Source organism: Bufo bufo, chromosome 1, assembly GCF_905171765.1.
Source record: "Bufo bufo chromosome 1, aBufBuf1.1, whole genome shotgun sequence".
Taxonomy (NCBI): Eukaryota; Metazoa; Chordata; class Amphibia; order Anura; family Bufonidae; genus Bufo; species Bufo bufo.
The window spans coordinates 176,691,776-176,714,735 of NC_053389.1; positions in this window are offsets into that span (position 1 = coordinate 176,691,776).

Sequence of the window (22,960 nt, forward strand, 5' to 3'; positions counted from 1 at the left end):
AACACCTACTACGCACAACTTGAGTACACTGCACATCCATTTAATGGACCCATGAGCTTTGTTGACTTGTGCAATAGTTGCTAAGAAACTACATGAAATGTTTGTGTCACGAGGGCACTGAGCTGAGTCTGTGCTTACCATGCCCCACTTACAGCGGTCACCCAGTGCAAGATTAGTGGGGTTGGCAACATATCAAAACATTAAAAGTTAGAGAAGAGCTTAAAAGTTTCACCGCATCTGAAAATATCAGAACTATGAAAATATCCTGTTATTTATCCCACATGCTGAATGGCGCAAAAAAAAATAAATCCAAAACTAGAATCACCGATTGTGGTCGCCTTGTCTCCCCCCCCAAAAAAATAGGGTTAAAAAAATTATCAAAATGGCATCAATAAAAATGAAAGCTTGCCCTGTAAAAAACAACCTCACACAGCTCTGTCAAAAAAATAATAATTCTGAGAGTCAGAATATGGTGAACCAAAGCAAATCTTTTAAAAAAGTTATTTTTTTTTATGTAGTTAGGCCCCTTTCACACGAGCAAGTATTCCGCTCGGATGCAATGCGGGAGGTGAACGCATTGCACCCGCACTGAATTCCGACCCATTCATTTCTATGGGGCTGTTCACATGAGCGGTGATTTTCACGCATCACTTGTGCGTTGCGTGAAAATCGCAGCATGCTCCTCTTTGTGCGTTTTTCACGTAACGCAGGCCTTATAGAAATGAATGGGCTTGTGTGAAAATCGCAAGCATCCGCAAGCAAGTGTTTATGCGGTGCGATTTTCACGCACGGTTGCTAGGAGACGATCGGGATGGAGACCCGATCATTATATTATTTTCCCTTATAACATGGCTATAAGGGAAAATAATAGCATTCTGAATACAGAATGCATAGTAAAACATCGCTGGAGGGGTTAAATTTTTTTTTTTTTAACTCACCTTAGTCCACTTGTTCGCGGCCCGGCATCTCCTTCTGTCTTCATCTGATCTCTGTGCAGCAACAGGATCTTTGGTGACGTCATTCCAGTCATCACATGATCCATCACATGATCTTTTACCATGGTGATGGATCATGTGATGACCGGAATGACGTCATCAAAGGTCCTGTTCCTGTAATTAATGCTCACCACAGGTCCTATTCAACAAAGGAGACAGAAGGAGATGCCGGCTACGCGATCAAGTGGACTAAGGTGAGTTAAATTATTTTTTTATTTTTTTTAACCCCTCCAGCGCTGTTTTACTATGCATTCTGTATTCAGAATGCTATTATTTTCCCTTATAACCATGTTATAAGGGAAAATAATACAATCTACAGAACACCGATCCCAAGCCCGAACTTCTGTGAAGAAGTTCGGGTTTGGGTACCAAACACGCGCGATTTTTCTCACGCGAGTGCAAAACGCATTACAATGTTTTGCACTCGTGCGTAAAAATCGCGGGTGTTCCCGCACATTTTCCCGCAATGCCCATGTGAAAGGGGCCTTAAACTTAAAGAGGCTCTGTCAGCATGATGCTTTATTGTGCCTGTGAATAAAGCAGTAATATGTATATTAGCTTTCTAAGTATATCTCAGTGTGATAAGGCTACAGAAAGTAGTGTATATGATATGAACATGCATAACACAGCTCTATGGCACAGCTCTGCCCTCAGCATGCTGATGCCTAACCCTGTCAATCAAGGGGAGGTGGGAGTGTGCAGAGCACACGGGGTGTTGCAAAAGCAATGCTCCAAGTATTCAGCCCCACCCCTTGGTGCTCCAACTTGCTTATTTGCATATGAAAATCACCGCTCATCTGAACAGCCCCATTGAAATGAATGGGTCGGGATTCAGTGCGGGTGCAATACGTTCGCCTACCGCATTGCACCCGCGCGAAAATCTCGCCCGTGTGAACGCAGCCTTAGGCTACTTTCACACTTGCGTTTGGTGCGGATCCGTCATAGATCTGCACAGATGGATCCGTTCAGATAATACAACCGTCTGCATCCGTTCAGAACGGATCCGTTTGTATTATCTTTAATATAGCCAAAACAGATCCGTCTTGAACACCATTGAACAGTGATGGCCAGTTCGCAGTGTTCGCCCATGCGGGCTGCCATCTTGACTCACAAGTCTGGCGATGCACAGGTAAGTCCTTACCTGTGCCTGTGAGCGAGCCGGTCTGAAACAAATGCGGTCACCGGGAGCAGGCAGTTCGGAGAATAGCCAGATGAAGGCCCCCGGCGGCTGTTCTCGGAACTGCCTGCTCCCGGTGACCGCATTTGTTTCAGACCGGCTCGCACACAGGCACAGGTAAGGGCTTACCTGTGCATAGCCGGACTTGTGAGTTAGGATGGCAGATCGCATGTGTTCGCTGGCGAACACTGCGAACTGGCCATCACTGCCATTGAAAGTCAATGGAGGATGGATCCATTTTCTATTGTGTCAGTGAAAACGGATCCGTCCTCCATTGACTAAGGCCTCTTTGACACGGGCGTTGCGGGTAAATGTGCGGGTGCGTTGCGGGAACACCCGCGTTTTTTCCGCGCGAGTGCAAAACATTGTAATGCGTTTTGCACTCGCGTGAGAAAAATCACGCGTGTTTGGTACCCAAACCCGAACTTCTTCACATGGTTATAAGGGAAAATAATAGCATTCTGAATACAGAATGCATAGTAAAACATCGCTGGAGTGGTTAAAAAAATAAAATAAAAATTTAACTCACCTTAGTCCACTTGTTCGCGGCCCGGCATCTCCTTCTGGCTTCATCTGATCTCTGTGCAGCAACAGGACCTGTGGTGACGTCATTCCGGTCATCACATGGTACGTCACATGATCTTTTACCATGGTGATTCACCATGGTAAAAGATCATGTGACGTACCATGTGATGACCAGAGTGACGTCATCAAAGGTCCTTGACCTATAATTAATGCTCACCACAGGTCCTATTCAGTAAAGGGGACAGAAGGAGATGCCGGCATCGCGAACTAGTGGACTAAGGTGAGTTAAATGTTTTGTTTGTTTTTTTAACCCCTCCAGTGCTATTTTACTATGCATTCTGTATTCAGAATGCTATTATTTTCCCTTATAACCATGTTATTAAGGGAAAATAATAATGATTGGGTCTCCATCCCGATCGTCTCCTAGCAACCATGCGTGAAAATCGCACCGCATCCGCACTTGCTTGCGGATGCTTGCGATTTTCACGCAACCCCATTAATTTCTATGGGGCTTGTGTTATGTGAAAAACGCACAAAGAGGAGCATGCTGCGATTTTCACGCAACGCACAAGTGATGCGTGAAAATCACCGCTCATGTGAACAGCCCCATAGAAATGAATGGGTCAGGATTCCGTGCGGATGCTGTGCGTTCACCTCCCGCAACGCATCCGCGCGGAAAAGTCGCTCGTGTGAAAGGGGCTTTACATTGTGTGTCAGGACGGATCCGTCCTCCATTGACTTACATTGTGTGTCAGGACGGATCCGTTTGGCTCAGTTTCGTCAGACAGACACCAAAACGCTGCAAGCAAAGCGGAATGGAGGCGGAACGGAGCAAAACTAATGCATTCTGAGCAGATCCATATCCATTCAGAATGCATCTGTTTTGGACCGCTTATGAGAGCCCTGAGCGGATCTCACGAACGGAAACCAAAACGCCAGCGTGAAAGTAGCCTTAGCTGGACACTGGGGGAGCTACTTGCTACCAAGGTAGTTGCAAATACCCATGAAGATAATTAATTTAGCGTTTTCCCTTTTGCTTTATTTTTGCTCAAAATAAAAATGAGCGTTGCTTTTGCCGAAAAATTAGTTTAGACTGTTTTAAAGGAATATACACCCACATCTAAACACACCGGTAATACTAATAACGTAAAAAGCTGCTGGTGACCATGTCATGATTCTAGACATATGTAATTGTGTGCTTGACAAAAAAAATCCTGAATGAACTGCATGAAACCTAGTTCAGTCATGTGCTACCTACCCTTTAGTCATTGCAGGAGGGACCATAAATCCAGCCCAGTCCTTGAAATAGGGGCTGCAGAATTTTACAGTACCTGCAAGAAATCTCATCTCAAAAATCGATCTGCAATCTGGATTTGAACCCTTTATAGGTAAGGTATAGGTTTAACCGTTTATAGGTAAGGCCTAAATAGACATAGGGTGAGAGACAGGGAATTATTTTCCTAATCTATCCTGCCTCATCTAACAAGCAATGGTAGTAAATGGCGTTTAATGATTTTATAATTGATTATACTTTTATTAAAAGTTAAGTTGTAGTGGTGATTTCTCGGTGATTCCTCTTTTCTTTACTCCCCTTTTCTATTATCTGACCATCTGACGGTTGACTAGTCAGAATTGTTAGGCCCCTTGCAGACAAGCGTTCCTCCCGTAGCGAGTCCGCATCGCAGCACCTGGCCTGACCTCCCATCACTGCCGGGAGTCACATAGCATTATATTGATTTATGATGCTATGTAACCCTTACAGTTCTGGAATGTTTTGGATAACACTGGCATAATGCTGTCACTATTCTCCAATACATTCCGAAACTGTAAGGGTTACATAGCATCATAAATCAATATAATGCTATGTGACTCCCGGCAGCGATGGGAGGTCAGGCCGGGTGCTGCGATGCGGACTCGCTGCGGGATGCATGCTCGTCTGCAAGGGGCCCTAGTGTGAACTGTGATCAAGCAGCCAATAGTGTTGGGTGCGAATATTCGAATTGCAAATATTAATCGCGAATATTTAGAATATAGTGGTATATATTCGTAATTTCGAATATTCTAGATTTTTTTTTCATCAGTAACCTACCTTCTTGCTTGTGGGCCAATGAGAAGGCTGCAATGTCTTTGTCTGAGCTTAGCAACATCCCTAGCAACCAATAGGAAAGTTGCCTACCCCTTACTATATAAGAACCTCCCCAGCAGCCCTTGTATGCAGTATTTTGCAGATCTGAGAGAGACAGCAGTGTCATTGCTGTGCTCTGTGCTTTCCTGTATCATTACATTAAATAGTTAGTTAGTTAGTTAGTTAGTTAGTTAGTTAGCTTATATAAATAATACAGATAGTTAGTGGGAGATAGTCAGTGTAGGTTAGATAGTGATATAGTGTAGCTGATACACACATACAAATATAAACATATACAGTCAGGTCCATAAATATTGGGACATTGACACAATTGTAACATTTTTGGCTCTATACACCAACACAATGGATTTGAAATGAAACGAACAAGATGTGCTTTACCTGCAGACTGTCAACTTTAATTTGAGGGTATTTACATCCAAATCAGGTGAACGGTGTAGGAACTACAACAGTTTGCATATGTGCCTCCCACTTGTTAAGTGACCAAAAGTTATGGGACAATTGGCTTCTCAGCTGTTTCATGGCCAGGTGTGTGTTATTCCCTCATTATCCCAATTACAATGAGCAGATAAAAGGTCCAGAGTTCATTTCAAGTGTGCTATTTGCATTTGGAATCTGTTGTTGTCAACTCTCAAGATGAGATCCAAAGAGCTGTCACTATCGGTGAAGCAAGCCATCATTAGGCTGAAAAAGCACAACAAACCCATCATAGAGATAGCAAAAACATCAGGCGTGGCCAAAACAACTGTTTGGAACATTCTTAAAAAGAAGGAACGCACCGGTGAGCTCAGCAACACCAAAAGACCCGGAAGACCACGGAAAATAACTGTGGTGGATGACCGAAGAATTCTTTCACTGGTGAAGAAAACACCCTTCACAACAGTTGGCCAGATCAAGAACACTTTCCAGGAGGTAGGTGTATGTGTGTCAAAGTCAACAATCAAGAGAAGACTTCACCAGAGTGAATACAGAGGGTTCACCACAAGATGTAAACCATTGGTGAGCCTCAAAAACAGGAAGGCCAGATTAGAGTTTGCCAAACGACATCTAAAAAAGCCTTCACAGTTCTGGAACAACATCCTATGGACAGATGAGACCAAGATCAACTTGTACCAGAGTGATGGGAAGAGAAGAGTATGGAGAAGGAAAGGAACTGCTCATGATCCTAAGCATACCACCTCATCAGTGAAGCATGGTGGTGGTAGTGTCATAGCGTGGGCATGTATGGCTGCCAATGGAACTGGTTCTCTTGTATTTATTGATGATGTGACTGCTGACAAATGCAGCAGGATGAATTCTGAAGTGTTTTGGGCAAAATTATCTGCTCATATTCAGCCAAATGTTTCAGAACTCATTGGACGGCGCTTGACAGTGCAGATGGACAATGACCCAAAGCATACTGCAAAAGCAACCAAAGAGTTTTTTAAGGGAAAGAAGTGGAATGTTATGCAATGGCCAAGTCAATCACCTGACGTGAATCCGATTGAGCATGCATTTCACTTGCTGAAGACAAAACTGAAGTGAAAACGCCCCAAGAACAAGCAGGAACTGAAGACAGTTGCAGTAGAGCCCTGGCAGAGCATCACCAGGGATGAAACCCAGAGTCTGGTGATGTCTATGCGTTCCAGACTTCCGGCTGTAATTGACTGCAAAGGATTTGCAACCAAGTATTAAAAAGTGAAAGTTTGATTTATGATTATTATTCTGTCCCATTACTTTTGGTCCATTAACAAGTGGGAGGCACATATGCAAACTGTTGTAATTCCTACACCGTTCACCTGATTTGGATGTAAATACCCTCAAATTAAAGCTGACAGTCTGCAGTTAAAGCACATCTTGTTTGTTTCATTTCAAATCCATTGTGGTGGTGTATAGAGCCAAAAATGTTAGAATTGTGTCCATGTCCCAATATTTATGGACCTGACTGTATGTGCAAATAAAAAACCTCTTGTGAATATGTTTACAATATGTATATATTCTTTTCATACTAGGTCACGCCTCTAACTCTGCCCAAAGCATAACTATACACACCCAGTTCCCTTAATGCCCCCACATAGTAATTATTCCCCCTTTGGGCCAGTAAATAGTAGTTATGTCCAGATATGAGCCCCCTCACAGTAGTAATGGTCAGATATGTGCCCCCTTCACAGGAAGTAAAAAAATACACTCACCTAGTTCCTCATGACCACAGTTCAGCCGCTGGCACTCCACAGCAGTAGCAGGATGTAGTGTCACACATTGCTCTGCTGGTCCGTGTAGGAGGAGGAGCACAGCAGATTCCCGGCCGCACCATTCCTCCTCATACACAGACCAGCAGAGCAATGTGTGACACTACATCCTGCTACGGCTGTGGAGCCAGGTCCATATTTAGATTTGATGCTGCCCTAGGCACTTTAGTGCCAGCTTTCTCCCCCCAATGAAGTCCATAGCTGATGGTAAAATGCTCCCTAGGCCTTCAGCTATCCCTCTGGACTCCCTCATACACTTGGACAATTAAAGGACTGACCTGTTACATGTGCACTTGGCAGCTGAAGGCATCTGTGTTGGTCCCATGTTCTTATGTGCAGCATTGCTGAGAAAAATGATGTTTTATTATACAAACCGGATTCCAAAAAAGTTGGGACACTAAACAAATTGTGAATAAAAACTGAATGCACTGATGTGGAGATGGCAAATGTCAATATTTTATTTGTAATAGAACGTAGATGACAGATCAAACGTTTAAGCCGAGTAAATGTATCATTTTAAAGGAAAAATACGTTGATTCCAATTTTCACGGTGTCAACAAATCCCAAAAAAGTTGGGACAAGTAGCAATAAGAGACTGGAAAAAGTAAATTTGAGCATAACGAAGAGCTGGAAGACCAATTAACACTAATTAGGTCAATTGGCAACATGATTGGGTATAAAAAGAGCTTCTCAGAGTGGCAGTGTCTCTCAGAAGCCAAGATGGGTAGAGGATCACCAATTCCCAATGTTGCGCAGAAAGATAGTGGAGCAATATCAGAAAGGTGTTACCCAGCGAAAAATTGCAAAGACTTTGCATCTATCTTCATCAACTGTGCATAACATCATCCGAAGATTCAGAGAATCTGGAACAATCTCTGTGCGTAAGGGTCAAGGCCATAAAACCATACTGGATGCCCGTGATATCCGGGCACTTAAACGACACTGCACCACAAACAGGAATGCTACTGTAAAGGAAATCACAGAATGGGCTCAGGAATACTTCCAGAAACCATTGTCAGTGAACACAATCCACCGTGCCATCCGCCGTTGCCAGCTGAAACTCTACAGTGCAAAGAAGAAGCCATTTCTAAGCAAGATCCACAAGCTCAGGCGTTTTCACTGGGCCAGGGATCATTTAAAATGGAGTGTGGCAAAATGGAAGACTGTTCTGTGGTCAGACGAGTCACGATTCAAAGTTCTTTTTGGAAATCTGGGACGCCATGTCATCCGGACCAAAGAGGACAAGGACAACCCAAGTTGTTATGAACACTCAGTTCAGAAGCCTGCATCTCTGATGGTATGGGGTTGCATGAGTGCGTGTGGCATGGGCAGCTTGCATGTCTGGAAAGGCACCATCAATACAGAAAAATATATTCAGGTTCTAGAACAACATATGCTCCCATCCAGACGTCATTTCTTTTAGGGAAGACCCTGCATTTTTCAACAAGATAATGCCAGACCACATTCTGCATCAATCACAACATCATGGCTGCGTAGGAGAAGGATCCGGGTACTGAAATGGCCAGTCTGCAGTCCAGATCTTTCACCTATAGAGAACATTTGGCGCATCATAAAGAGGAAGGTGCAACAAAGAAGGCCCAAGACGATTGAACAGTTAGAGGCCTGTATTAGACAAGAATGGGAGAGCATTCCTATTTCTAAACTTGAGAAACTGGTCTCCTCGGTCCCCAGATGTCTGTTGAGTGTTGTAAGAAGAAGGGGAGATGCCACACAGTGGTGAAAATGGCCTTGTCCCAACTTTTTGGGGATTTGTTGACACCATGATATTCTGATTCAACATATTTTTCCCTTAAAATGGTACATTTTCTCAGTTTAAAATTTTGTTCCGTGATTTATGTTATATTCTGAATAAAATATTAGAAGTTGGCACCTCCACATCATTGCATTCAGTTTTTATTCACGATTTGTATAGTGTCCCAACTTTTTTGGAATCTGGTTTGTATACAAATGGGGGCGTTATCATTACACCTAGAGGCTCTGCTCTCTCTGTAACTGCCGCACCCTCTGCACTTTAACATGGCCCAGTGGGATGACATGTTCACTGCCAGGCCCTGTCAAAGTAGACAGGGAGCGGCAGTTGCAGAGACAGCAGAGCAGGTGTAATGGTAACGCCCCTGTTGCTCCTAGAGGATCATTTGCATATATTCAAATATCCATATTTTTTCTCAATAATGCTGGCACATATGAACATGGGCCCAACACAGACCAGCACTGATGGGTGGCTTTAGTGCTGCCCTAGCCATTTTACAGGCTAAGGCCGCGCTAAAGCATGTCCATTAGTGCCAGTGACATCACCGGGCTCACTGCCAGGCGGAAGCCACACCCAAATAGTATCCCCAGTGGTAATAAGGCTCCCTACAGTGCCCTCAGTACTAATAATGCCTCCCTATACCAGTCCTCTCCCTCCAGTCCCATGTAAATAACTTCTCTTCCTTACAGTTCTCTATAACATACAATCCCATGTAAATAACTTAAATACCCTCCTTTACCCCCCTTCAACACACAGTCCCATATAAATAACATCACTCCTTACTCTCCAGTCTTCTAAAATATCCAGTCCCATGTAAATAACACTAGTCATCTCCTTTCAATCTTCTATAACATACAGTCCCATGTAAAAAAACATATCTTTCTTATAGTTTTCTATAACATACAGTCCTATGTAACTGACACCCCTCCCCTCCCTTCAGCTCCTCTAACATACAGTCCCAGTTAAATAACATATTTCCCTCCCATTAAGCAGGGAGGAAGTATATAGGGGAGAACCACATCTCCCAGCATTTCTCTGGCACTTACATTCATTCCATGACATCACAGGTCTCCACTGCTGAGCGCTGCCTCTTTCTGCACTGGTCACATGACGGTGACCTCATCACAGGTCCTACCTCCACTTCTACTGCTGAAAAGATCATATGACTATGATGTCATCGAAGGTCCTTCAGCTGTGGAGTGTAGACACAAATGGGCAGCAGATTCGCAGTAAGTGCTAATCAGGCCCCCCCAAAACTCTGCCCCCTCCCGACCTCCACACCAAGGTGCCCAGGTTACCCTGTTGGCAGAAGTAGGAAATGAAAAATATGATAAGAAAAAAATAAACGCCTCTGCTGGCACTGGGATGGGCCCCCTCCCTAAACACCTCTGCTGGCACTGGGATGGGCCCCCTCCCGGGATGGGCCCCCTCCCTTGCTCGGCCCCTGTGCAGCTGAACCAGCTGCACAGGCGGTATGTCCGCCCCTGCTACATACATAGTGCTGTGATGTCACAAGTTCACAACAATACTTAGTGCACCAATCTCTAATAAGTAGTCAGACATGTTAAAATGTGAAGTTGCACGTATTGCACCAAAATATTCGCATTATTAGTGCCAATTGGAGCACTCTATGTGCATATAAAGCTATTATAATGTTCTGCCGTGCCAACCATTTTCTCCAGTCTCAGGAAACTTCTAGCAACTTGAAAAATAGAGCTATAGTGACCCACGCCTGTATTTCGCACTCATTATGTGAATATTACATTGCCGATTTTTCGCGACCAATAAAATAATCTCGAATTCGCGAAGATATGATGAATATTCTACCAAATATTCAAGAAATATTGCAAATTCAAATATTGCCCCTGCCACACATCACTAGCAGCCAATTCATAAACACCAACATTCACAGCATGAAAACTAGGGATTGTGGGGATTGAGGGAAGATCAGGCGCCATGATACTCTGTGTGTTGCAGGCTCACACAGGAGCTAGACAAATGGATTGCAAGGTAAATTGAAACTCTGGTTATATGTATGGGTTCTGGTTGGGTCACAGCTTGCAGTCTTAATGCAGTTTTTCAAAAATTAAGTTACTTTACCGGAATACCCCTTTAAGCATTGTTCAAGTAAGAGTATGATATCGGTATTCAATACATGTCAATACAGTTTTTAGACATTCAGATTTGCATACTTCATTGGTTAGTTCCCCGATAACAGTGCACTCCATTCCCCTACCCCTCCTCATTCGCAGCACATCATGCATTTCTGATATCTTGACACTAGAACTGATATTCCCAGCAGTACTCTCAGGGCTCATGCAAACGGCTTTGCCGTTTTTGCGGTCCGCAAATCATAGATACCGGCTGTGTGTGTTCAACATTTTGGGGAACAGAACATCCTGTCCCCTGTAGAACTTTCCGATCCTTTTCCATAAAACGGACAAGAATAAGACCTGTTCTATTTAATTTTTTGCGGGGCTGCGGAATGGACACACAGTGTGCTGTCTGCATGTTTTGTGGCCCCATTGAAGTGAATGGGTCTGCATCCGATCCGCAAAAAATGGTCGTGTGCATGAGCCCTTACATGGCGTTTAGACACTGCACGGGGGAATGAGCCCTGAATGTTACACAATTTAGCATTGACACTGTTTTGTGAAATATGGGATACCGTCCATGGATGCTCTAGCTACTATCAATAACCCAGTGCCTTCCAAAGATATAAATACAATATAAAATATAAAAGAAGTAATACAAATGAGACAAGACAATTAATAGAACCCATGGGGCTTGGAGAAGTCACTGTATAGAACAGAATAATGTATGGCATGATGGCAACATTGCCCAGGTTAACCCAAATTACTTATTAAATGGAGTAATTGACTATGTTTATTAGGAAAACAATGCTGCTTTCTTCCAAAAACAGCACCACACCTGTCTACAGGTTGTGTGTGGTATTGCATCTCAGTCCCATTCACTTCAATAGAGCAGAGCTGTACTACCAAATCCAAATCATAGATAGGTGTAACATTGGCAACCTGTATGTAAATGATCGCAAGCAGTTCGTGGGCTGCAATAAAAAAATGTGGAACAAGACCCCCATCTACCATGTGGCATTTATATATTCTACCAGCGTCTCCTTGTGACATACACACCTCTGGGCCCCCTCAAGGTCTAACCTTTACTCCTGTACCCCCTACAGCCATTCCCCGGGATACATAATGAATTCAGTGGCAGGCATCATACATGTCGATTTCATATTTACCTTGTCGAGTAATCTTATCTACATGTATTACTTCAGATTATAAATCATACAGTAATTAGCAACAACGATGCAGTGATGGGGCCCCTTGTGAAGAATGGATTGAATTATTCAGTACCTGTCAGGATAACCATAACTCCCACTGAGTGCTCTTAATTATTTTGATGTTAATCCCTTGCATGTCTTCATTTTGCAATTATAGTGCCTTGCCAAATTCTCTTATTAGACCAGGCATACCCTACATGTCATACCCCTTACACATATAATACAGTGCGGGTTACAAAATGGAAACAACGGGCTGATGTCACAACATTAGTCTACATGCTACAGCTAACATGACTGGCATAATATAGAATAAAAGCTACTTAGCTCAAATCAAATATGCTTCATTTGGGCTGAAAATTGGTTTATGACACTGAGGTCTCCTAGGACTCTTTATATCTTTTCAATGTCTTTTTACTTATTTTTTACAAATGCTTGCTTTTCTGCCCCCATCCCCTTTTTAAGCTCTTTAACACAATGACAGCAATAGAAAATGATGCCAGAGTGATACTGACATACATGGCTATGGGTAAATTTATGGTTGACGCCACTAACAATGAGTGTTTAAAGGGGTTCTCCGAGAATTAAGAAAATGAAAATACTTAAATATTACATTCATTATAAATATATCCTCAGATACATTTAATTATTTATAATGGCTCGTTTTGTCTGGGGAGCAATCATCAGGGGAAACAATATGGCCGCTGTCCCATCAGTTCACACAAAACCTGTCCTGATCTCACATGAGGACAAGTTACTTTATAATGGCTCGTTGTCACGCGAACTTTTTTTGCGTTCCGTATACGGGCCATTTTTTGCGTTCCGTATACAGTCCATATAATGCCTCTATTTATACACACACAAGTGTGCAGCAGCTGTATGGTGTGGATGTGGAAAGGGTAAGGCATGTAAGGGTAATACTTTCTTCACCACGTGACAGGTGTAAACGGCAGGAATGGCTTCTTTGGAGAATCAATGGTGTCTAGGTATCTTCCAGCAAAGCTGAGTGCACACCATCAGTTCCCTAAAGGCAGCAGAATCCACTAAGTGGTATGGCAGCGAATACACCACCAACAACTACTACTGCATGTGCTGTATACATGGGGCGCAATGATTATGGTATAAATAGATCAGGCAATGATTCCTGCTCCAGTCCTAGTGATAATGTGATTGCTTGGGTCTTGGTAACTGCACAAGCTGCTGGGTCTTAGCAGACCAATGGCGGGCTGGCCATAGATCTTACAGGGAAATTTCTTAGTGGGCCAATGCCCAGGGTTCCACATGAGCCTTCCCCACTGCCCCTGACTGGGTACATAATCTGTGCATCAAGTACTTAAATACCTGGCTGGCTGCCACAAGTGTCTCCTAAATGTAATTGTTTCATCATCCTCAGGATGGTGATACAGTTGAATACTACAGCAGAACATGGGAACCCATGAGTACCTGCTGTTTACCCTCATAGGTCACATGCCACTATATGAGGCATTGTACAAATGGCGCTGGGACACAGGAGGCCTGCAATAGGACTCAGGTATATATGTTGTTTTTCTTTCCTGTGAAACTCGTGGAGCATACTACTACAGACAATATGTGGGTAATTTCTAGAGGCAGTCCAGACATCTCGCTGATGGTAGGGCTGGCTTGTTGCTGTGGCCTGTATCTCACCTCCTGAACCCCATATCTTAATTAGATACAACTGGAGGAGGAGGACAGAATGTGGCAGCTGTTGCTGGCCACTACAGAAGGGCAGCTTCTGGGGCAGTATTTTGTGCTTCACTATGGTATTTGGTTCTGCTGAGGCAGTAATTTGCACTGCACTTTGGTATTGCTGACCCCGCCTACTTGCGTTGCCCCCATTTGGACTTCCCTACAATATCGGGTGCACTTTTTGTTTTTTTTCCAGGGCCACTTTAAGTTCCCAGGCCGCCCCTCTAGCAGAACCAGATCAGCTCTGCAGTGAGGGTATACATCTTTGTACAGCATTTCTGAGGGCTGTAATCCCCCTATAATTGGGGCTTATATGTCAGCCCCATTAAGGGCGGTGTCACGTAAGTGATGTGGGAGGAAACACCACACCGACAACAGAATGGAAGGGAAAAGGAACTAGGCCCCCAAGCTAAAGAAAGGGAAACGGACACCACCTATGTAAACCATAATCCTAGCCCTGACTCCTATCCGTATGAACGGACCTTGAGGGTAGGAATGTTCATACACTGGAACCTATGACCCTGGAAACCCTGAATTGCCCTGGAATAGTGTCAGGGCTTGAGACGACCTGTTCCTTTCAATATGAAAAAAAGCGTCTCCCTGAGGCCTAGTAATAAAAGACAGAGGGGAAACAACAAAATATAAAAGGGAAGAAACACTTAACTTCTGAAGTAAATAGACGAGCAGGAACTCAGAAGAGGACCACACACCAGCTCTTCCAATACAAAACTGAAGCTATCAACCACATAGCATAATGGGTGAAGCCAGACTAAATAGGGGAGTTGGAATGACCACTAAGCCACACCTGAGACAAGAGGTGTGGTCATTACCAGCAACAACACTGAAACAAATGAAATCAAAGAGGCTGTCAGATCACATCACATGCTGCCAGTCTCTTAGATCTTCTGACACCTGTCACGTTAGAGACCGTGACAGGCGGGTTCTCACGAGCGATATGAAATTCCGTTATAGTGTTCCGTTATAACAGAGTTATAATGGAAGTTTAGGACTGATTTTCATTAGGAATGAAAAATGGAACCCTTTAAGGGCAATTCTGTTTTGCTCCATCGTAATATATTTCTCTGGGTACATATAACGGTTAGTTTTTTTTTTTTTTAACAGAACATTACAATGGAATTCCTAACGCTGGTGAGACACCCAGAAGCAGGTGAGTAAGCTTCCTTTTACAGGCCCGACCAACCCCCCCTCCCCCATTTTAGCACAACCCCTTTAAACAATATATGCCCCTTATGAAAAAGTGTCATACTTTAACAAAATATTCTAGTTGCCCTTTGTGCTATTAAAAAATTAACTAATGCAAAAACAATGGTTTCCTTTGTTTTTACATTTTCATCGGTATAAGAATAAAAAAATAAAAATGACAGCCCTGTGTATCACTGAAAAAAAGGCATAAGAATTTTTTATGTAACCAAACAGAAAAAATAAAAATAAAGTTATGGCTTTCAAAGACACTTGCTAAAAAAAAAAAAAAGCAAAAAAATAATTAAAAAAATTAACCTGGTCAGGAAGGTAAATGGCCCGGTCTTGAGCTGATTAATTGATAGGTACTGTGCTCAAGTAGCCTAGAGCTGTATTTACTTGCAGAGATAGTTCATGTACTGTATGCTACCAAGAGAGTCAGCTACGTGGCAAATGTTTTTGCAGCTGCGAGCTATCACCACTAGAGGGCACATGTAGTCAGCTGCACGCTGTATAACAAAAGCAAGGTGAGCGTACTGTCCCCTGAAAGGTGTCAACGCTTTGTCTTTGTGACAGTGAGTCAATATCAACTCCATGACACACGGGACCTTACACAAGTGTTGTAGGAAACAGTTGCCATTGTGTACGTAGGAAATAGCAGGGAGGAGGTTTACTCCGGCCTACGTATTGGTCGCATATAATAAATAAACTATGTTAGTACATGGCTGCATGGAAACCTACCCTATCGAGCCCATGCATTCACAGCCATACAGGGTATACCACATCTGTGTGCCCTGCACTGACCTTTGTATCTCGAACAGCAAGTGAAGCAACCTGTTAAGTTGGATGGACAGATCTGCTCGCTAAGAATGGCTTTTAAGTTCTTAATAATACCCAACACGCGGTAAATGGTGACATCCTACTGTAGATGTAATTAACATCTTGTACTATCTGCTCTGGCTGCAGCGGGGAATGGAGGACGCCTCTTCCTGCTGTTCTGACACTTGGGCAGCATTTCATTAAAATTTAAATGTCACTTCTTTAATTGTGAGGAAGTCTTCACTTTATCCCTCCCACTAATTGCAATGCGCTCTGAATGTAATTTATTAATCATATGTTGGAGGAGCCGAACAGAATAGAGTCCGACTGTTATGTTGTATCTTTGTGTCGATGGCAATAAAACGTATTGTTCAGGCAGTACTGTGTCATCTTATAGAAGGCGCTTGTGCTTAGACGTACAAGAAGTATAAACCGATCAGCCCTAACATTAAAGCCACTGATAAATAGTAGGAATATCTAGACGACTGGGTCAGGGCATCTCCAAAATGGCAGGTCCTGTGGGGTGTTCCTGGTATGCTGCGGTTAGTATCTACCAAAAGTGGCCCAAGACAGTAGCCACCCAAGGCTCATTGATGCATGTGGGAGTAAAGCCTACCTCGTCTGGTCCAATTAGAAGATCAACTGTAGCGCAAATTGCTGACAGGGTATAAGGGGTTGGCACATCTCAGAAACTGATGGCATATCGCTTGGATATACCATCAATTTCCCAAGTCTCACCTCTAGGACCTGCTTCTATATCCATAACAGGGCCCCTGAAGTGAAGGGCCCCTGAAGAGAAGTCAGTACGCATGCTTAACCTGTTCTCTATTCACAGCTGCAGGACTCCTGAAAATAACCAAGCGAGTGCACTCAGCTATTTTCGGAAGTCTCATAGAAGTGCATGGAGAGTAGCCATGCTTGTGTGGTGTGCCCTCCTTCACATCAGGGTGCCCGTTCTGGAGATAGGTGCGGGTCCCAACTCTGGGACCCACTTCTATCTGACATTGAGGGCATATTCTAGCGATAGGCCATCAATGTCTGAAATGGGAATACCACTTTAAAGGGGTTATCCAAGACTAAAAACACCTCAGGGAGTGGTCGACGGGCAGTGGTGTTCATACTTACTTGGTCCCCACCACTGGGTTCCAGGTCCATTGCTCTCCAGCCGTCTCTGTAGCTCAGCGATGCTCTGGTACCAATATCCTGTTGACGGCCGTCACAAGAGGCCAGCTAAATTAGGTACATCTCACTGAGGTGCAGAGGGATCACACTGGTGTATGGGAACGCCAGTCTTGATTCTGCATAGCTTTCATGGTACACAATATTAGGGTTTAATGTTATGGCTAATTGGTGTACCTGCTATACTATTGTGACAGATACACAAATGTAGGGGATATAACTTTTTAACTCTAGATCTGCATTACTTGTCTATTCCTATATATTAGGTATGAGAGTTGATCTTGCAAAGGAGGACATTAAAGGGGTTGTCTCACTTGACATTTATCATGTACAGAAAGTTAATACAAGGCACTTACTAATGTATTGTTATCATCCATATTGCCTCCTATGCTGGCTGGATTCATTTTTCCATCACATTATACACTGCTCGTTTCCAGGGGTTACGACCACCCCGCAATCCAGAACTGGTGGCCGTGCTTGCACGCTGTAGGAAAAGTACTGGCTTCTCTGTTGGCCAGGACCTTGGGAGCACGTCTAGGCATGCATGCTCAGCAGCTTCACCGGTGGCCATTCCCCCTGGATAAGAGCAGTGTACAATGTGATGGAAAAATAAATCCAGCCACCAAAGGAGGCAATATGGACAATAACAATACATTAGTAAGTGCCTTGTATTAACTTTCTCTACATGATTAATGTCATTTGTTGAAGTGACAAAACCCCTTTAAGATACTCTGCTCTGTTGCATATAAAACTCAGCACTGCTTCATCTGTTGAGAAGGAGGTGTCCGGACTATAGTTATGATGTTGGATGGATACATGAGGTGTTACAGGGTTTCGCAGGCGCACAGAGAGGGAACCTAAGCAAGTTGTTAGCAACAGTTTGCATTAGGATTTGAAGGCGTCATTCATTCTCACCACCCTGCCTGCTGGAGACAGATGGAAGAGTCCGTATGATAAAGAAGATTCCTGGCTGTGTATGTGTTTGTCTCCACCTCCCAAGCTTGCTCGGGCTCCACCTTAGCCAAACAACTCTGTTCTCACAGCTCGGTTCAGCACCGTGAGCTGTGGACAGCTCCCTCCACCAACACAAAGGAGACAATCAGCACCTGGGAGGGCTGGACAGCGCTCAGGCTGGGGACCACTTTCTCCTCTCTTCCCTTTCCTGGCTTTGATTTGGCTGATTAGCTTGGAAGAAGAATAAAAGAACTTGGAAGAATAGGCAAGAACAGGTAAGAAACGCTCCGCACACTCCACAGCTCTTCTATCTCTAGTGAGATTATAGGATTACATTGGGGATTTGTATTGTGTCATTGTCACGGTGCATGAAATATATATAAACAGCACATCTCTATGTCACCGATGTATGGAGTCCAGCCTTCTCCTCCGTCTATTTATGGCACAGTGTCGGATGTGTGTTTTACTATTAACCCATGCATGTAACAGCAACTAGATCTTGTGTGCCCAGTGTACCATGGTGCAGGTATGGCCTTGCGTATTACCTGAATCTGTGTTGTCAAACCTAAGTTGAAGGTGTTTATGCAACATGTGGCTCCTTGGTTCTTGAACTACAAGTCTAAGCATTCCCTTCAATGAAAAATCAGGGTCCTTGTTTACATTTTAGCTAATGTGGCTGACAGATATGCTGAGATTTGTAGTTCATCATGTAGTGATACACAGGTTTCCTGCTCTTAAAGTGCCTTTAAATAAGGTGTGGCTATGAGGTCATATTAAACGGCAATTATCATGATATTACAGGACTGGTAATGTGTATACATGCAGAAGATAATGTGAATTTCATGTTCCGGTCTGATATCATTAGATGATAACACTACATCCGATGGGCTATCCGATGGCTTGTAAAATACCTTGCCTTATCTCCATTTGCTAGTCTGTGGTGTCCAAGTTTGAAAAGCTCAGTGAGGACGAAGAAGAGACCTTCAAAGTTTGCTGCTTGTTGACACCTGATGGTTGTGGCCAAGTCAACAGTATTACTATAACTGTTGTCTGTGCTGTACAGATTCCATTTTTACTTTGGATGACGTTACACAGCGTGCTTCCTTACATGTAATCTCAATGATATATTCCAATCACAACCACACATACGTCGCTATATGTGTGAACAAACCCGTCAAGCTGAACTACAAAAAAAGGCAAAGGCAATGCAGATATTAAAGGGTTAATCCCATCTCAGACATTGATGGCATATCGCTAGGATGTGACTTCAATGTCAGATAGGTGTCTCTCTCTGGGACCCGCTACTATCTCCAGAAAAGGGCCCCCCAAAGTAAAGGAGAGGGCATCGCACAAGTGTAGCCAGCCGCCATCCATCACTATGGGAGGACTGAAGATAGCCAAGTGCTGGCCTAGCCATTTCCTGCAGTCCCACAGCAGTGAATGGAGTGGATGCCATGCATGCGCGGTGGAGTCTCCATTCACTGCTATGGGACTTCCTAAAATGGCCAAGTACATGCGCTTGGCTATTTTCAGAACTACCATAGCAGTGAATGGAGAACATGCTGTGTATGTGTGTCCACGTCTCCATTCACCGCTATGGGACTACCCGAAATGGCCAAGGCAGAACTCGGCTATTTTAGTGATAGAGGTGAATGGAGGCTGGCTGCGCTTGTGCAACGCACTCTCCTCCACTTCAGGGGGCCCTTTTCTGGAGATAGAAGCGGGTTCTAGAGGTGAAATCTGCACCTATTTGATATTGATGGCATATTCTACTGATGGAAAACCGCTTTAAGGTTCTGAAAATAAGGACAACATTTACTTTTGGTGTAAATTGTGCCAAAAGTTGGCATTTTTCTGACTCATCTTACTTGAGATATTTTAGGAAGTAAGTAAGCCAAAAAGAATAATCCATTGCACCTCGCCTGATATTTTCCGGCATAAAATTCTGTTGCACCAATAGGCAGTATAAACTATTGTAAAGATGCACCAGATATATCATTCAGCATCAGTCACTGGCAGATTTTTCGACTGTGTAAGTTTGCACTGTCTAGCTATTAGCTAGTATTAGTAAATCTGCCCCAAGGGGTATTTAATGGGCAAATCCTGCCAAGGAGAAACCAGGCAACACTTGTGGAGGTGACTGTTGCTCAATATCACTGGGTTTTACTTGTGCCGACCTGCCGCAGTCATTAGTATGCAGGCCTCTTTGTACTTGAAAGGGTTAAGCGCTTGCATTGTTCGCCACCTGTGTGCATAGCTTTCAGGTGTAGTGTTGTGGAGGGAACCAAACAATCACTTCTTTATGAGTTCATGGTGAACATTGCTCGCAGATACCTCCTTTATCTGATTTGTTACCATGACTCCATCGGGGTTTGTAGCAGAAACACATTCCAGTCTTCGATGTGACTAATGAAGAGGACTCTTGTGTCTTCAACCCAAATACTGATCCTGGCTTAAAGAAAAGAAATAGAAGCCATGAAGATGCAGTAATAATTGTGACATTTATACGGTACAACGTATACGATAGAAGACAAACAATATTTTCAGCTTCACATAGACTGATTCAACTTGATATTCACATTGCAACATGGTGTTCAGTGAAGACTGTTATGGTCATCAAGAATCTCCACAATTCCAATCATTTACACATTGTGGGGGAGATTTATCAAGACTGGCGCTTTCAAGACCCCTGTGCTGCCGGACGACGTGCACTCCTCGTCATATAATAGATGCATCCTCCTGCAGTCTGTGCACCTAGACAGAAATCTATGACGGCTTGGAGCTGCCATAGATTTCTGGCTTCATTTGCACCAGAAAACTGGCGTAAGGTACATTTGTCCTGGCTGTTGGTGACCAGACTTCTTGCCCTTACCACATCCGTTGCGACACTCCAGAAAACTGGAGAGGGCAGCATAAAAACTGCTACTTGCAACAATTTTTTCAAAAGTCGCATTTAAAAAGTCATAAACACAGAGTTTGCGACTTTTTAACACAACTTTTCTGGCATTAACTAAATGATAAATGCCCCACTATGTTCTTTTGTGGAGGACCTTGTGATCGGTCATGTTTTAAAGAGGTTATCTAGCAATATATAATGATGACCTATCATCAGGATAGGCCAACATTATCAGATCAGCGGGAGTCCAAGTCCCAGCACCATTGTTGATCAGCTGGTACGGGGAGCTGCTGGCGAGCCCAGCCGTCTCTCGACATCTCTCCCAAGAACATAGTACAGCAGCTGTGCTTGGTATTGCATCTTTGGAGCCTATGGATGGGATATGTCACTGTATTACTATGACAAAGGCTTCCATTGGAGGAACACATTGAGAAATACTCCAGATGAATAACTCTGATGGAAGCCTCAAATGTGGTGTGAGCAGAGCTAATTTGCATCTTAATAGTCTAATAGGCTATGTTTGCTCTGGCATACAAATCCAACTCGCTTTTTCCATCGATGCTCCTGAAGTACTCAATGCCTATGGAAAAAACTCATACACTAGACAATTTCCTCCATTATAAATTTATGCTTAGAATTTATAATTCTGCCCTCCACCTTGAAAATAAATACATTTTTCACGACCCTTTCTAATAATCCAAAAATACTTTTTGAGACTATTCACTACCTCCTCATTGCAAAAGTGCAGGCACCTATTACAGACCTCTGTGGTGAAGATCTGGCCACCTACTTCAGAGAGAAAATTGATAATATTTGGCATGAAATTTGCTCTCAGTCTCCAAATGTCATCAATATCCCCTCTCTCCGCACCTCCTCTGGTTTTCTTTCCACATTTGACCCAGTCTCTCTATCTGAAACTGAATCTTTCAAAAACTGAATTTCTTGTGTTTTCACTAGAGATGAGCGAATCGAAGTTGATGAAGTGGAATTCGATCCAAATTTCTGTAAAAATTCTATTCACACCGAATCCGAATTTCCTGACGCTTTGTGGTTTTTCCTAAAATGGCTGCTGCACGTTAGGACATAGAGCAAATAACTCTGGGAACGAGGGATCACCCACAATGCCATGCATGCAGCCAATCCGCAGCCAGCCAGCCCTGTGATGTCACAGCCTTATAAATAGCCTCAGCCATCTTGGATTCAGCCATTTTCCAGTGTACTTAGTGCAGGGAGAGACGTCAGCAGGTGCTAGGGAAAGTGCTAGGAAAGACTTGAAAACTTATTTTGCTGAATAGAAGTTCAGGAAAAGATCATTAGAAGTGTAGGGAAAGGATAGGGAGGAATTATTCCACAGTATTGAAGCAGAACAAGGTCTAATAGTGGAGTGTACAGCCTGGGTAATAGGAGCAATCCTATTACACCTTGCTGCACTGACTGCGGATCCAAATTGCAATTATACTGCTGCTTTAAGGTTTGCAATAGATGATACCTCTGTAATTCTAGCAAACCGTTCTCTTTATTGGGGTGCAAGTGCTGTGTGATACAGCCATTAACAGGGTTTATTACAAGGAAATATTTATACGTCTTATTACCCCTTGTGCGGTGCAGTTATATGTTCTAGAGCCTTTTTTGTCGTGTATTAGTGGGGGGAAAAGGGCTTATTTGGCGTTTAGCGGTGCAGTTATATGTTCTAAAGCCTTTTTTGTTGTGTATTAGTGGCAAAAAAAGTATTATATGCCGTTCAGCGGTGCAGTTATATGTTCTAAAGCCGTTTTTTGCATGTATAAGTGGGAAGAAAGGGCTTATTAGCCGTTGTTTGGTGAAGTGAGAAAATTACAGCCCTTTTTGGCATGCATTAGTGGCAAAAAAAGTATTATTTGCCGTTCAGCGGTGCAGTTATATGTTATAAAGCTTTTTTGGCGTGTATTAGTGGCAAAAAAATGTACTATTTGCCCTTGTGTGATGAAGTGAGAAAATTACAGCCCTTTTTGGCGTGTATTAGTGGCAAAAAAAGTATTATTTGCCTGAGGTGCAGTTTTATGTTCTAAAGCTTTTTTTGGCGTGT